Below are 17,873 nucleotides of genomic sequence, written 5' to 3'. Positions count from 1 at the left end.
GTCAGCGTGCGCTCTGCACTCCTCATTGTGTGTAATCATTGCTTTGTCTCTGGTGCCCTGACACACACCTCACTGCATGCAACTTCCGCAGTCCCACCGGTCCCCCACCACCAAATCTCTTGCTGTCCCCTGCGCCACTGAGCTGCACTCGCCTCACACCTAAAGGGATTGCTGTCACGTTGAAAAGGCCAGGCTTGCTATGCCTGACAACTTGCGTATTTGTACACTGCGATGCAAATGTTTCCCTACTGATATTGTTTTGTCACTTAATGGTGACCCCCACCAGTGCGCCATTAAGGGCTAGGCATTCCACAGTCTCGCAGAAACAAGGCATTTCTGCAAACTCGTCCCCATAGGACATTTTCAATACTTGTCCTTCTTGTTATCTATGTGCTATTGTATCCTGCACAAACCCATTTTCTGCTTTATTCGTCCCCCGCTGCATGATGTTGCTGGGAACCCATGGGGGGGTGACAAGAGCCCTTCACCACTTTCTCAGTGAAAACTTTCTGCTTTTGTCTACGGCCTTATTTCTGTGTTAAGATGACACCTGGGAATAATCCCGGGGGGTTTGACATAAATGAAATTCAAATTAACTGGATTAAACGCTATAATCATAACAGGCATAATAACTATTACAACTTTGGATGTGTTTTGATCATGTGCTTCATTTCATTTTCACTATTTTATGCTCAGCTCTGAACAAAGGAACATATTTTGGACTGAGGCTTTACAAGTAACCAGCTCTTAGATATCAGCAGAACACTTTACAAAGAAAAGAAAATTCTTCTATTTAGAAAAAAAACTTTAAATGGAAGTTGGACTACTTGTTTATAACCTCAATTATTGTGAATTTACAAACTTAATATAATTGATGTGACCCAAAAAAAACAAGCAAAACTCATATTGAATTTGAAACAATTTATGCTGAATATGAACAGTAATAAATCATGTGTTCTACTTTCCAATGCCGTTTGCAACGTTTGAGCCATATGGCACCATATTTTTTTGCTGCCACATAAGGGACTGGCCCGTCTCCATGGCACACATAGTTTATACTGTTACCTGTCACAACGTCAGCTTTGAGAGACTTCATGTCAGCAATCACTGTCATGAGTCACATGGTTATGAATAAATTCTACTGGTAACGCTTTGAGCCTTTCACTTTTCTTGGTGGTGTGCAGGCAAAGCTGTCACGAGAACCTTTTGAGTTTCCTTTTTGGAAACAATCATTGGCCGAGATTTTTAAAGCTTTCCTTATAACGCTTTTTTTTTATATTGTATTGTAATTTAAGCTTGCTGACTGTTGACAGCTACAGCAAAGATATCATGGTGTTACGAACTGTTATCAGTCAAAACACTTGAGAAGGTTGGCTTGTCCTTGAACGTTAATAACTGTCATTATAATGTCTAAAGCAATACATTTTCACCACACAGCTATTTCAAATTGTTTTGTAGGCCATTTTGTGCGCTGATATCAAGTTTGGTATAGGGAGCACGAGTAAGCAAGGCTTTCTTGTCATCTTGTGAAACGTTCACTTAAGGTCAGAGAGTTTAATTGAATGCATTCCATTTTTCCATACAAGTACTCTACAACAGTGAGAGGCCTTGTCTCCATTTTATGCAAAAGTTGAGAATGTGTCAGGGGGGAAAAAAAAGTATGCTGTATGTTGAAACCTCGCTGCTTTCAAGGACATGCCATACATAACACATAAATACCTCGGGGGATATGTTTTTTCCCTTAATAGTACATCTTTTACAGTATATAGAATGAGGTGCATCCTGTTTCCTCCCCTTTTTAATTAATTGACTATGATACTTGCATACTTATGTGGATGCAGTTTCTAAATAGATAGAGGGGAGCAGAGGAGCCATATGGTGTTGTCTGACATGAAGAAATTAGGCCACCAATGCTGTCTGTTCATTGTCATCAACCTGGCCACCTGCTTTGCTTCTGCAGCGGGTAAACTAGTGTGGACCCCCTCCCACTGCCGCCTCCCCAGTCCAATGTGTTATATCTTTATAAAACAAGCTTTAACGGAAAACCAAACTATTCAGGGTCAAATTTTGATACAAATTAGCTGGAAAGGCCAGTGGAGGTTGTCTGGCTTTACTCCAATGAGTTCAGTGGTTTTGTCTCATATGAAAAGTAAACAGATATGTTTGTTTGTGGCTTGAGCGTGATGATACAGATGGTTAGATTGGCCCCTGCCATCTCCTCTTAGGTTGTGTCCTTGACGTAGGTATTCTGGATGGTAGTGCCAAAGCCCACACACTGAGTGGCCTTACTTTTAAAACAGCGTCCAACCAGCATTTTTTTTTTTCTTTTTAGCGCTCCTCGGTCACCATAGCCAGTGTAAACAGGACATTTTTTTTCTTTGAGCTTTCTTCTGAGACAGATTTACATGCACATATTTCACCAGAGCCACCAAGCCGTTTTCACTCACAGGGCCCCGTGCTATTCTTTGTTTGCAATGTAATCATTTACTTGAATTTACGGAGTTGTGATATGCCACTGAGAAAACATATGGTGGGACTAAAGCTCAGACTACCAGTCAGCGGGCAGTTACTTAGGTCGCATTACAAGCTGCTGGGTTCCACTCAGAATAGACACATTTAATGCAGACCTCAATGCCGAGAGACCAACCTCTGGGGACAGACTACACACTCTTCCTGAGGCACTTAATTTTTTTTGGTGTCTGAATTAATTTTTCATCATTGTGCTCCAGACTCAGCGAGGCTCCATGGTTTCACTGATCTACGGTGGAGAGAGCTGTCATATCCATTTGGCAACAACTCACAGGCTACACCCAGCTGCTATGTTTGTGGCTTTGGTACGATGATACAGATAGTTATTTAGATTGTCCTCTGTCGTTTCAGCTTAGACTGTGTCCTTGACTTTTGGATGCTGGGGGAAAAGTGCCAAAGCCCACACAACACCAGGCAGCTTTAGTTTTAAAACTCCTTCCAACTAATTCTTAACTCTTTGCTGCCAATACTGGATTCCATCTCATTTCACTGCTAAAAAGTGTTGCTTTGAATGTGTTTACCAAAAAACAAAAAAACCTTGCAAAATTGAATTATTTGCCACATTTCAGCACATAATGTCTTGAGTGTCTGAATATACATAATCTTTGATTTGCAGAAAATAACCAAGGCTAAATACAGCACACAGATGTGTCTTGTGAAAACTGTGTAATGTATTATTTCTGTAATTTGCCTCAAAGCTCTAAAGCGGATCACCAAAAACCTTATTGGGGTATTGGCTCAGCCATTGGGTAGAACGAATTAAAAGGTCTCCTCAGTTGATGTGGCCCCATCTAGTGTCAACAAGTCTTCTAGGCCTGGCGTTCTCAAACTTTTCCATGCCAAGGCCCCCCAAATAGCATTAGCTTCTTGCCAGGGTCCCCCTCTTGCAAGATGTCTTTAAAAACCCATTGACAATACTACAGCAAATGTAGTATTGTCAATGTGTTCTTTCACATTACTGTTTACTGTTACATTACTGTATTTCAATATTATAATCATATTTTAATCATTCCATTAGTTTCAATATTTCTGTTTTTCATTATAAGCATTGTTTGTCATTTTAGATTGTGTGTGTGTGTGTGTGTGTGTGTGTGTGTGTGTGATGGAGGTGGGGGTGGGGGGGACAGAAAGCAAATCCCCTTAAGATAAATTATTAATTTTAGGGCGAAGACTTGGTTTAAAGCTAAGATAAGTTCAGGGTTATGTTACGGTTAAGGTAAGGGTGGTGGTTATGGTTAAGGTTAGGATAAGTCTCCAGGAAATGAATGTAAGTCAATGTTATTTCCTCTGAAGTGATGGAAAGTGTGTGTGTGTGTGTGTGTGTGTGTGTGTGTGTGTGTGTGTGTGTGTGTGTGTGTGTGTGCATGTGTGTGTGTGTGTGTGTGAGAGAGAGAGAGTGTGTGTCTGTCTGTTTCTCCATGTGTATCTCTGTGTGTTTGTGTCTGGGGGAGAGAGAGATATAGATAGAGAGAGAGAGACAAAGACAGAGAGACAGAGGGGAGGGGTGGGCTCAGTGGCTCCTACACAGTTTGTCAGGCCTGGGCTTCATGTCTGTCAGTGCCTTACGCATGTCATTGTCCACATGTAGACGTGCTCTGTGTTTCGTTTTAAGTACTTTTAAAGTTGAAAAGTCAGACTCACACAAGTAGATGGTTGCAAAAGGGAGAAAGCATTTCAGAGCCCTCTCAGCCAGGGCGGGATAGTCCTTTCTTACATGCAGCCAGTAGTTAGAGAGAGAAAGAAAATCCCATGAGTTTGTCTTCTCAGTCAGTGTCCCATGACTTTACGTGCAGACTAGAACTTACACCAGGGGCAAAGGGGTCCCTAACGTAGTTTAGATGGGTAACTCCCTCCTGGAGCTTGTTTGACCATAGCGTAATCTTCATGGGAAAAGCACGCATTTCGTCTTGCACATGTAATACGTACGTGTCACACCCTTGCATGCTTTGATTCAGTACATTTAGATGCTGGAAAATGTCTGACAGTATGTACGTTTGCGAATCCAGACTGCATTTGTAAAACGGTCAGCCAGCTGATGCTTTTCAGATGAGAAGAACTCTGCAACCTCCCCATGCAGCTCATACACACTGTTTAAAACTGACCCCACCCTCCCACCCCCACAAGCCAGCGCACATTGTAGTGAAGCAGCAACCCTTCAAAACGTGCGCCCATCTCATTACACAGCAGAGTGAACAGTCTGTGTTTCATGGCGCGGGCTTTAATAAAATTCACTACTTGTATAATGTCCTGTAGCACCTGATTAAGCTCGTCATCAATACTTTTTGCAATGAGCGCCTCGCAGTGGTGCATGCAGTGTGTGGCATTCAGGGCTTTCCGCTTGATGAGGGCAGTCACTTCACTGTTGTTCCCAGTCTTGGCCACGGTCCTGTCTGAACACCCACACAACGAGACCAGTCCCACCGTCTGACGGAGGTTTGAAAGTGGCTGTCACAGCTGTCATTCATCACACCGCCTTTTTATATCGTCAAATAACTAAGTAAAAACAAACTTATCAGAAATATGAGCACTTGGATAAACATCAGAATGATAAGAACTACCTAAAATGACAAAAAAAATTTATTTGACGTGTGTTTTTTTTTAGTTTGGCTCATGTCCCATCCGCTAACATGGAGAGGCAGGATTTATGACTTATACTGCAGCCAGCCACCGGGGGGGATCGAGATGTTTTGGCTTCACTTTTGAGGAGCTGTCATGTCATCTGTATTTATATACAGTCAATGCATGTCACCAATCTGCTGGCTCATGGAATTATCAGAGTGGTGCAGCATTGATTTTCTGGGCAGCATCCTCACCAAGCAATTCTCTAACAATGTCTTTGGTAGCTGGTAGAATCAAATCCTCTCCAATTGTATGCTGTTTCTAAGCACAAGCAATGTGGTATGAAGCCAAAAACGATGCCTTCAATGCCTGTTCGGGGACATTGAAGATATTGTCAACTACATTGCTGCACAAATGTAGCTGACTGCCTGGCCAGATGCTCTTCCTTTCGTTTGAAAAAGTCGACTGTCCAGGTGCTTTTGTTTCAAGTGATTCTGAAGTTTAGATGGTTTTAAACACTCATCTGAGAGGGTCTCCAGGCAGAGAACACATTTGGTGCACTCACAGCCATTTTTATGTGGGGCGGTAAATCCATGCTTTATGTATGCTGCTTCATACTTGTGAGTCTTACTGGGCCAGGAGTTCTGAATTTTTGCAGCTGAGCTTTTTTGTCAGCTGGTCTGCTTGTCTGCTCGTCAAAAATGTGTCCATTTTTGTGAGTTAGCAATAGCTGGCTAAATTTCAGCAGCAGAGCAGCTTCATGGCAGGTGCAGACCGTTACTAGGTCAACACTGACAGTTTATGTGATGAATGGTGTTTTGACTGGCAGGCAATTAGAAAGATGGGCATGGCAAATAAGATTTCGATATGTTATATATTATTAGATTATATTTTATAATTATACACATAATATAAAATAATATAAATATAAAATAATAATAATTATTTTATTTTTTAAAGTGTTTATTTTTTAGCATTTTCCCCTCATCCTCCCTCCAATTTGCTTAGGGCCCCCTGGTGCCCCCTGGCAGCCCTCAAGGGGGCTGCGTCCCCCACTTTGACCACCAGTCTTCTAGGCCTTTGCTTGAACCTTGAATGTGCTGGATTGCGGCCTCATTCTGGTTTTGCAGGTAGGTTTTTACTCACTGCGGCCCCACGGAGCCTGAGGAAGGATTAAAGATTGATGAGTGCTCTCAGAATCAGCTTATTGCTCCAGAGATCCTTGCAAGTGTTATGAGTGGGAAGATTGTGTTGCTGTTTTGCCTCATAGAAGTTCATGAGGCTGGCACAGCACTGAGGTGTTTGACAATCAAGGTTAGATTGTTTTTTTTTTCTCTTTTTTTTTCTAGCACAGCAGATAGCCTTTGGATTGCCAGAGAGTTGTGAGTGGCCAGCAGTACAGTATATTCTGATGTGAAATGTGATGAAATGCTTGTGCTATCAGAAAAAGAAGCTTTCATATTTCCACAGACTCATGCATTTTTCCTGTCTTCAAAGTTGATAAGGGCTACACTCGCTCACTATTGCAGATAATACCTGGACCATCTTGAATAAATTCTCACTTTTGCCTCTTTTTTCTTGTGCTACATCTGTCTGAAAAGAACACAAACTCTATCAGTTTAGCTTCAATACATATCAATACAGCTGGATATGGAGGTAGTTATGTTTGGATTCAGTTCTGTTTATGAACCTGTAGTGCATACAGAGGATAGAGAATCCAAAACATTACAAGCTGTTTATTCAGTTAACAACAGATAAAGTACTATGGTAAGACTGATATTTTCATTTGGCCAAACCATGGCTGTTCAAAAAAAAAAAAAACTGGATATCAGTCAGCCAGCTCATCACAATGCTGCAGATAACAGAGAGTCCTCACTGACACCAACGAAAATATATTGAATTAAATGCTTTTTGTATGTATTCATTATGCATTTTGTGAATTAACTTTTAATTTAAAGCCACTTATTTTTGACAAATAAAAAACCTTAACACAAAGTCCACTTACTTGCTCAGTTGTCAAAATGTGACCTAAATATGGAGCTTAAATTTTAATTTTAGTATGTTTTTCAATGAGCTCTTTGATGTCTTGTTTTTTCAGGCACTTAAAAACCCACCACATATTGAAAAAAAATTGTTAATCAGTGCTTTGAATTCAAAAGTGCCAGTATTGTGTCAGTCTGCAAAAACTCATATCTGTCAAGCCTTAATGGATGCATTTGAAGCAGACTTGAAGCGTGATAGAAAACTCTATGGGGACAGATAACAGAATGTATTACAAGGCGTTAATATTTTTGTGTTGAGTTTAATTTTTCATCCATGTGCTATAGACTCAGCATGGCTCCATGATTTCACTGATGAACAGTGGAGCAAACTGTCATCTCCATTTGGCAACTACTCACAAGCTACACCCAGCTGCATGCTACAACACAGGGTGGGGGACGCAGCGTTGCTAACAACACAGGGCTTTATTACCTGGGAAATTAATGATCTGAGAGACTAAGATGTAATCGCTGAACCATCTGCAAGAAATCTTCCTAGAAATGACCTATCCCTCTTTCCTATCTGTATCTGTCTACTCAGCCATAATGCTCCGGGAACATAAATCAGTAAGCTAATTCATACTGCTAAGGTGAAGACACCCAAGTTAGCAAACACAACCTTAAGATTGATTACCTGCAATTATAGTTAAATAGGAGTTATATTTTGAGATTTGTTCTGAGAGAATTGATGGTTTCACATGTAATTAAAAAATATATGAATGTTTTTTGAGCAGTTGAAAAAAAACATAAAAACTAAAAAAAAATTTTTTATGTTTTCCTCCTGTTTGTCATTTTGCTTTATTTTGGAAAAAATGCAGTATAGTGTGAGTTTCTGGGAGAAGAATGGAGCTCAATGAAGTTGTAGTGGATTTCATTACTGGTGCAGGCCTGGTTTCTATGGAATGGTAGAGCTTGGCCATACTTGATTGGCTGACAGAGCGTTGGAAAGAGCCAATAGCATCACTGTGCTTTATGCGTGGAACACATGCACACCAATAGAGAGTGAGGACGCACCCCCTGTTGCACGGTTGTAGAATTTGCTCCCCTGACTCCATCTTCAGCTCTGCTGGGTTTCACTGGTCCACAGTTTTTAGAGATTATGACCCACAGTAACAGACCACAATGCCATGAGGCCTTGACAGCATTCTACTTACACAGCAGATTAATCCATAAACCCGGAGGATCCTGTAGCAGGATTTTGTTGCACTGCTACTGTATGTTCTGTGAAGTAGGCATTGTTAGGTCTGAGTGGGGAGAAAGGACTTGATGAAAATCAGGCATTCTCACCATGGCTGGAGAAAAAAGGCTCGGCCTTTCACAGTGAAATTTGATAGAATTATGTAGATGATCACACTACGGGAAAGGAGCCTGACACCAAACTTTCTCCAACTCTATTAATTGCCACAGGGGTCCATACTGTATTTGCAGAATTTGAAACCCAGTAATTTAGTTCTTAGAAGGTCATTTTGTCCTAGTTTAAATAATGTTATTAATTTGATAAATTCCATTATTGCCTATTAACTATTCAAACATGGTAATAGATCATTTGCTAACTTGCGAGGAAAGGAAATGAAAACTGAAAAATGAAAAACTGCTTTCGGGGGTCATAACTTCTTAATCATTCACACTAGCAGAATACTTTTTCGTTTGTTATGCATCTCAGAATTTCACGTGATGAAAATATCCTTGACTCTCGTAGAGGCAGCAAAATCACCAACCACAGTCCTGGCGGCGATTTTGAGCCAGTCTAAAAGCTGCTGTAATTTTCGCTGTAGGACTGTTAATATGTCACTTTAAGTTTTAATATTTTTTCAGGTGAGAAAGTAACCATTTAGATTCCCAATATGTGGTCAGTTTATCCAAATAATGCCTATTTGGAAATTTGCTCCAATGTTTTCAGAGATGTGAGGAACCGCTGGCCGGGTGCCAGCAGGTCATCTCAGCCACTAGCAGCTCGACTCCTGAGATGATCGGCTGGTCAACGGCCGCTATCATCCCAAGGAGAACGTGATCCGATGATCATCTGTGCAGCTCTTTGGTGACTCACTGGTGGCTCTAATGTCTAGCATTGTGATATATGATATAATTCCTTTTGGAAGATAAATGTTGGCCTCACAGATTAAATCTAACGATTGTAGCTGCCACATTACTTTGTCTGAATGTAAAGTAAAGCTCCATTTTTTTTTTACTGGACAGAACAAAATCAATGCCTCTGGGGCTCTACATGTACAGATATCACCACATTTCAATAAATATAAATGTATTAAAATGAACAGATCAGCCTATATTAAATTTCGTTTTATTTTATTAAGCTACATAACAGTTTGGATTTTTATTATAGCTACATTACAGACTGAATGACATAAGTTACTGCATCTCTCAGTCAGTGAGGTAATATTTTTTTGTGAGAAAAAAGTGTTAGTGGAGCTTTGAGTTGAGATTATTTTGTCACAGTAAAGTCAGGTAGTTGTGTTGAAGCCGAGCTGCTGCTGTCAGCAGGAACGCTGCTGTTCCAATTGCAGAATGATCGTATAGCGTCCTCCCGTCCTCAGAAGTTTGTACTTCAAGTCAAACTTGACAAGTCTGAACTAGCTTATACACAAGTCCAAATTCGGTGGACTTGGTATTGAAGAGAAAGGCTCTATGTCAAATTGGCTTCAGTCAAAGCCTGGCACATTCTTGGGGGCTTGGTCGCCACGTGTCACCACTTCCCGTAGCCGTCGTCTCAAATTAAAAGCCCTCTAGAATTTCATACACGGTCCAGCTATATACTAGATTTTGACCTAGTCTTTTTAGTATGACCACATTAAAGTTACTGTTTGTCACATATCTTGTGAAAGCATCCACACCAAGACATCCCCTGTCCTTTTAATTAAGTTGTTAACCAGGCTGCCATTCAGCCTTAAATACTGTACTCGTCCCCTCAGCTGACAGGGTGCGGAACCAGGAGGTTCGTCATATGAAAAGCTCTGACCTTTCTTTTGTGGTGCAATCAAATGGGGCTGCCTTGGTTCTTGGCTCTGAATAATTAATTCCTCCCCTCAGTAGGAGTGTTTGCTAAACAGTGGGGTCCTCGGCAGTTCACTTTTTCTGCACCACTGCCACCGCACCCTAGGGGAGAGACGAGTGTACGCTTTAGTCAGACTTAAGATGTGCCTTTCAGAGAAAAGAGAGACAGTCAGGAGATATTGGAAGACTTCTATTTTCTTTTTTTCTCCGTAGAGAAAAGACAACTGCCAACAAAGAAAGGTAGCGAACAAACTTTGCATAATTCTTCGCTCCTTTTAATGTTATGTAGTACAGCAGGACTGTTTGTTGTCAAATTTAGTTCCAAACGGGCCTCATTACACATTTTTTTTTAAACAATTAAGCTTCTTATTGCAGCAGCTTGTGCGTGTGCTGATACATTAAAATTCTGTGTAACATCAGCTTACGTGCCATTAACACACCCATGACAAAAGGTTAATTTTAGAGTCCTAATGTAATGGTCAGCCCTGGAGTGGATTGGTTTGCAGGGCAGCCCTAACATAAACCATTTGTTACTCTTGCTGTCCTGCAAACCAATCCCCAGTGAGGGGGGCCTAATGTAACACCCCCTACTGCATTTGCCTCGTAACAGCGTCATCTCCACCCCTAGTGTACACTCTTTCATCATCCATAGAGGAATAATATATTGTAGGGAGATGCTCCCGAACCGTCCTCCACTGGCAGTGTGTGTGACAGCCACTTTGATCTTACTGTGAGAGGCTGAAGCTCCAGGAGAAATTATCAATGAGATGGGGAAAGAGAGAGACAGGAAAAGAGAGGAGGTGGAGGCGCTGCATGGTAGCGTGGTGTGCTATATGTGCGTGTGTGTGTGTTTGGGGTGTTAAAAATGGCCCATCCAATTAGAAAGTGATATAGTGCCCATGGCTTATGAGTCGGTGCAAAATGGGAGAAAAATGTGTCACTTATACACATATAAAAAAGTTATTCATTGCTATTCTCTGCTCTTACATTGTAAAAATACAATACATTTTTTTTGCTTCTGTGGCAACTTATCTTTTTTTCCAGATATCATGTTCTTTGCTCCTTTCAAACATCTAGCTCAGTGTATGCAAGGGGGCAGTACAGGACTTCATTAGAGGAGACAAAAACCTCTGCTCTGCTTCCATGAAAGCTTCATGCTAAACCCTGTGATGAGGCCATGGCATTAGCAGTGATCCAGCTCCATACTGGGTATGCATAAAAGCCTGTGGCTTCTGTTACAGAATAAATAATAACCTAACCCACTTTTCTCAGGCAAATATCAGATGATCAAATGTATTTTATTGAACAACGGTGTATTTGTCATCACAGAATGGTGAAATGATGATGCAATTATTTATATATAAAAACAGACTATGTTTTGGTCTTAGACTTGCCTATATCTGCAAATTAAAGTAAATTTTTGACAACATATTTCTGGTAATGTTGACATACTGCTGTTTGAGACGTGAATATATGAATATAACGCAAGCCATCATATTTGAACTTATTAAAAGTAAAAAAACAAATAAATTGAAGGAAATAGATCAAATGTAACATGCCAAGTATATTTATACAGTTGAGCATGAAAGTTTATTTTTGATCTTGGAGCTTTTTACAGTTATTTTGTCAAACTATAATTATATAAATGCATGGACTATTAGTGAAGGTAAAATCCTCATTACAATTAAGATATCAAGCCCGGCTGAAGCAGTTCCTCCTGCAATAGTAAAATATATCAGAAGGATTTTTATTGACCTACATATAACTCTTTATAAAGTGCCCACAAATATAGAGCTATATATCCACAATCACACTTAAAGTCAGAGGAAACACTTAAAAAATACTATTTTAAAAGAAAAATCTAAGAACTCTGGTCTTTCTGATAAAAAAAACAGAGGAGAAAAAGAACAAAAACAAAACTGTGAAACATAAAGCAATATACTGCCATCTATATAAAAAAATAAGGTGAAAAAATACTACACATCTGCTTATGAAAAGTGCAATGAAGACATATTAGCCCATAGAAATGTTATTACTGGTGTAGGGAGGGGAATGCTTTTTTTTTTTCAGAGAGATCAGAGATGGTGCGTCCTCAGAGTTGGTTTTTGTCCTGATCTCATCTGTTTGGCATGAAGGGGGAGCTGTGGCTCCTCCTGTATGACCAAGGTTACAGCTCCGGGCTTCACTATGTGCCTCGCACATTTTCTCACACTTTTCTGGCTGCGCTGTGCCACATTGATTTAAATGTATCTGTTGAGGGGAAAATAATCAATGCAAATTCCCTGGCAGTGCAGCCAACAAATAAGACATGTCTGATTCATCAAGCGGACATTGCTATAAAGACCACTCTTTCTCCTTTGTCCCATTTCTCTCTCTCTCTCTCCTTTTCTCTCTCTATTTTTCTCTCTCTCTCTCTCCTCTCTCACCTCTGGGCCACTTCACCCTTTTTTGCTCCGTTCACCTTTCTCTGTCTAAAAACTCTTAGTCTGAATTAGTGGAAGGAGCTTTATGCCTACAAACATATACCTATGGAACTGAAGCATAGCCATTAAATTAAGGTAGGTGCAAATATAATTATTTGACAATTTAAGTAGCTTTTTTTCCTCTCATTTTTCTCTTATTTGCTATTACTGAATACAACATAAAATTACTGGGGGGAAGAAAATTCAATTCAGCCATTCTGTGAACTTTTTCAGTTAATACAATAGACTTATTCTCAGTGCATAAAGAAATAATTGTGCTCTCCAAAAACTTCATCATATGCAATAAATATTGTAATGTCATTGTTTATCCAAGAAAGTTAATTTGAAACATGTCCCTAGTTCTTAAACACATTAAAATGAAAGCAAGTCAACATGTTGAGCAGGAAGGAAGTCTCACCTGACACCTAACCTTAACATTTTGTTTTGCTCCAGCTTGAACTTGGTCAAACGGTCTGGCTCCTAACAAGGGCAGAGTGTAGCCTGTGTATGTAAATTCACTACATGTGTGAGAGAAATAAAGGCAGGGGCTATTTGGAAATTCCTGTGTGATGAAAGGAAAAGAATATCCCCCAAAAAATGATTAATGTGGTGTTCAGGTACACAGAAGATTGAGTGATCCTGTCATCACACCATATGGTACCAATTTATTCCGGCAAGCATAAGGCAAACTCAATGGACGAGCTCTCACGACTGTGCCTCCATGACTCTCCAAAAAGAGAAAAAAAAAAAAAAAAAAAAATATATATATATATATATATATATATATATATATACACACACACACACACACACACACACATATTTATATATATATATATATATACATATATATATATATATATATATATATGCACAGACACTACATTGCGTCCACATTTTGTTAAGTGCTGATTGTTATCTGTGCAGTGTTATTTTTAATTTTAAAAAGTAATTTATTGTCGAGGTGCGAGCTTAGAGAAAGGCCATAAGTAATTGCTCTGGACATACTGTTAAAATGCACTCCCGTTATTATCGTTATTATTATTGGCATGTTCCCACATTCCATTTCTTTTTTTTCATGCATGGAAAATCACATTAGCCACTGTGATGCAGGTTAGTAGTGTACATGACGGCTACGTAGGGCTGAGAACAGCACTCGCAAGTGTTCTGAGCATCATCTTGTGTTTTCTTGCTCCTTCTCCTCCTCATCAGACTTGAGGAAAAAAAATTGTCTGTTTTCATTTTGATGAAGTAATTCCTGAAATTTTGGTCCAGCACATAGTATAAATAGTGACACATTTTCAACGATATACCTTATTATTTTAACAGCAAGTCCAGAGGTTTCATTTAGGATGTACAGTAATTTTTTAAAATGTAACCAGGTAGGAGACGGAAATGTAGTTTGAATCTAAGAAGCCTGTCGAATCAGGCTGAGGGCTGTAATTTGACATGGTGTGTTATGTGCTAGAGGATGCTCTAGCACCTAAAAAGGCTCTTTTACCAGAAATAGACATTGTGAAATGCTGAGGACTCTGTAACTCACTGACCTAAAAACGGCTGCACATGAAACATGTGCAATACAAATATTACAGGTATAATTAACCTACATGCTGTTTTATCATGCAAAAATTATAGGTGCAGTGAATGATGTGTTTTCATTTGTTGCATCCATACTTTTTTTTGGTTTGAATAAACTATACTGCAAGATCTGACTACAGCAGTGAGTGACGCACTCTTTCACTAGGCAGCCTATGCAGTGCTTGACATTTTATGACGTTTCTGAGATGCACCGAGCACAGCTTCTCTGAATCACGTGACTTCCATATCTCCTTCTAATGCTGCTCAAACATGACTTTCAACTCTGTAATCTCCTATCTCGAGTCATAAGCAGAAATGAGTGTTTTTTGAAAATGCAGATGGCCATTGGCAGAGGGGAAGCAGGTTAGGGAGCTGGACTCCTACCACTTTTCTTTTTCACTACCTTGTTATTTGTCGCCTCACCCCTGCAGGGCATGCTGACAGGAACTGATAAACCTCTTTATGGGCTGAACTGAATTGGCTCCTATTATCCAAGGTGTGGAGCTGCTCAATGGTGGAAATAAAAGACTTTATCCACTGCCCATCTGCCCACCAGTCACTCGCTGCCCAGTTTTCGGGATTCCATGAAGCTATGTCCCATTTGTGCTTATAATAGTTGTATATAGCTAGGTCTGAAAAAACAACGTAAACGTCTTTTGAGAGAAATATATATTTTTGCCAAATGCCTCATTTGAATACTGGCCTAATAGCCTCAGCTTTTGCCATGAAAAATAAATTGCAGTCATAAAAGTATTTTAATATATGGGTGTAACTGCAGTTGTATTATATGGGTGTATATTTGGGCGTAACTGTAACACTGAACAGAGAAAAGGGATTTGCTTATAGAGGAATGGAGCCAGATCTCTAATGTTTGACTTGTAATCAAGGAAGTAAAACCAAGGAAATCTTTGAAAAGTCACTCTTGTGGCTTTTGGCTCTCTAAAAAGCCTGTCTGTGATTCCACTGGCATCAAATCATTGTAACAGTGTTTGTCTGAAGGATTCAGATACCCCTATTTCAGTTGGAAAGCACAGTTTTATACGAATGGCAGAGAAGTACAGATTAAAAAACATGCACCCTCAGAGAGCCAGAATAATGGTCAGAAAATTGTACGCATGTTTCTTGTTGACTATGGGCTTTTTTACAGTCTTTATGAAAGTGTGGTGCTATACGCGATACTCATAAATCAATGAGATCACACTCAATCTCTGTATAAAAAAAACTGTTGAAGAAATAATGGATTGTAATTTTTGGCTCTAGGCTCAGTCATCATGAGTTAATGTATATAACTGCAATTCTGTTGCTTCATCTCTTTTATTATTATTTATTAGTATATTTTCCAACTGTAGGTATTTTTCTGTGTGCTTAATGTGAACATTGGCATTATTTTTCATGCATCGTTCACTTTATTTTACTTGAGACAATGTGGAGAATTCTTTTCAGACTCGGGAAACAACCCATACTACCCTTTCAAATGACCGGTTAAACAATCAAAGAAAACAGTAAAAACAATACATATTAATTGATTAAATTCATGTGTTATATTTAAAACTATCTGCTGTGAAGTAACCATACCTGCATACATTTGCTATATACAGTATACAGTATATTTACAGGATGGTTGAAACTATCTTCATTTAAGCTGTATTGCAGGTAAATGCCTGTGCGCTATGATTGTAATACCATATTGATTTTCTGCAATTTGTTTATTTCACCATCACTCCTTTCTCATAACATTTTGAGAACATTTTATCACTCGACTTTTTAAATCTATGTTTCTAGACTTTTCCCAGGTCAACTCAAGTTCTGCCAGGTTTTTCACAGAGAGCTTTACAGGAAGCAAAGGATACAAAAACAAGATAGTTATTAAAAGAAGAGCTCAAATAAATAAATCACAAACTCCAGCTTGCATGGGAGCATTTATGTTGGACTGTTCATGCTTTTATGCATGAATTTGGACAGATATCGTGGCACTTGAATAACAATGAATATTCAAGTTATTAGACAAAGAAAAGTAAGTGTAGGCCAAAAAAAGGCAAGAGATCGGATAGATGGAAATATGAATCTGAACCTAAATACCAAGACGCTGTGGGATTCCCACAGTAGGTAGACCAAAGTACCAGTAGATCAAATACTGTTACCTATTGACTGCATCATCTCGATAGAAATGCTAAGATGATACATGACAGTTAAAGCACACTGCATTGAAAGCATATGGAAGCCTTAAGGCTGACACATGTTTGTCTGCTAAGTGCAGGAGAAACACTGTCTAAGTGATTTGTGTATCAAAAATGTCTAATTCTGTGGTTTGGAACTAGTCTGATATCCCAGATGTTTATTTTAAGTTCACCAGTTCATCAGTTCCGTATCACACTTGAATAAATAGAGCAGAACATAGTGTACAGCTTTGTGCTCATTGAAATACAAAGAGGTTTTATCATTGATTACAGGAACACATGGAAGTAGGATATGCTTCATGGTGACTAAGGGTTGTATTCTTCTTTTTTAAGTCACTGCATATTTCTAGTGATTTGGAAGTGTCATTTGTGAAGCTGTATTAAATACTGTATTACTACTCAATTACTTGATGTAACCATCTATCAAAAGTGCAGCAGATGTGTAATTGTTCTTCTGAAATGGATGAATATGGTATTAAATTAAAGATGACTGCCTGTACTCTGAAGTACTTTGAAATCCAAAGATATAAGACTACACAGCCAAAAAGTGAATTTCTAAATGAATTTGAAGTTCACTGGAAGTCCCTGATTTAAGTGTATGGAAATGATTCTGCCATACTTGACAAATAATCGTTTTGGGAGAAAACTGGCTGTGAGAAATGTTTTAATTTGTGCAATGCAGTGACAACTTCTCATCCTCTGTAGCTAATTTTGAACAAATTATTTTAAGTAACCATAGTCTCCTGCATTTTACTTGAGAATAATCATGCTTTGTTACCGTATAGGGTGCTAGGATTAATTGGCTGTTTTGGGGTTTTTTTCTGCAAATGCCATGAATTTTCAGGTGCAAAGCTGCTCACAATTTTAAAGGATCACATTATAATAATTAAATGAGTTGTTTAAGGAGTACTTTGGAAAAGGAGGTGTGCCTTTTTGATATCTTCATTTTATAAAATGACACAGTATCAGAGTTCAGGCCTGATACACATGGCCTCCTTGTAAAAAAAAAAGTTTACTTATTCAATGTCACTTTGATCAAGGTGGCTAGAACCAGCTACGCTCACTTAATATAGCATCAGTTGACTAGTTTAAGAAATACTTATGACACAGATCCAAATCCTAAAGAGGAGAGGGTTAGGCTCTGTGACAGGGAATCTCTCCCCCAAGCCAAGTGTATAATGACTCTGTTTGCATGGGGAATGGAACAAATAGAGGCTAAGATGGATGTCTAGTTTACTGTAGCGCTATCTGTGGAGTTTTGGACTGCTTTAAGCAAGTTATCAAAGCCATCTGTTTGGGCCTACGGGCCAAGACTGATTAATATAGCCATGGAAGGAGAGAATATCACAAAGGATCGAAAGTCACGGGAACCAACCACAATATTTCTTAAACTAGCTGAAGGATTTACAGCCGTACTGCAACCTTTCAATCCCTCACCAAGGTAGCATCAAAAATGTACGAGAAAGGCATGACTTCAGGTGATACTGTCATGTCTGATTACAGAGCACGCAAAAATGTGT

The sequence above is a fragment of the Thunnus maccoyii genome, chromosome 7 (assembly GCF_910596095.1).
Source record: "Thunnus maccoyii chromosome 7, fThuMac1.1, whole genome shotgun sequence".
Lineage (NCBI taxonomy): Eukaryota > Metazoa > Chordata > Actinopteri > Scombriformes > Scombridae > Thunnus > Thunnus maccoyii.
The sequence above is the reverse complement of the archived record's forward strand: the minus strand, read 5'-3'. Positions refer to the sequence as shown.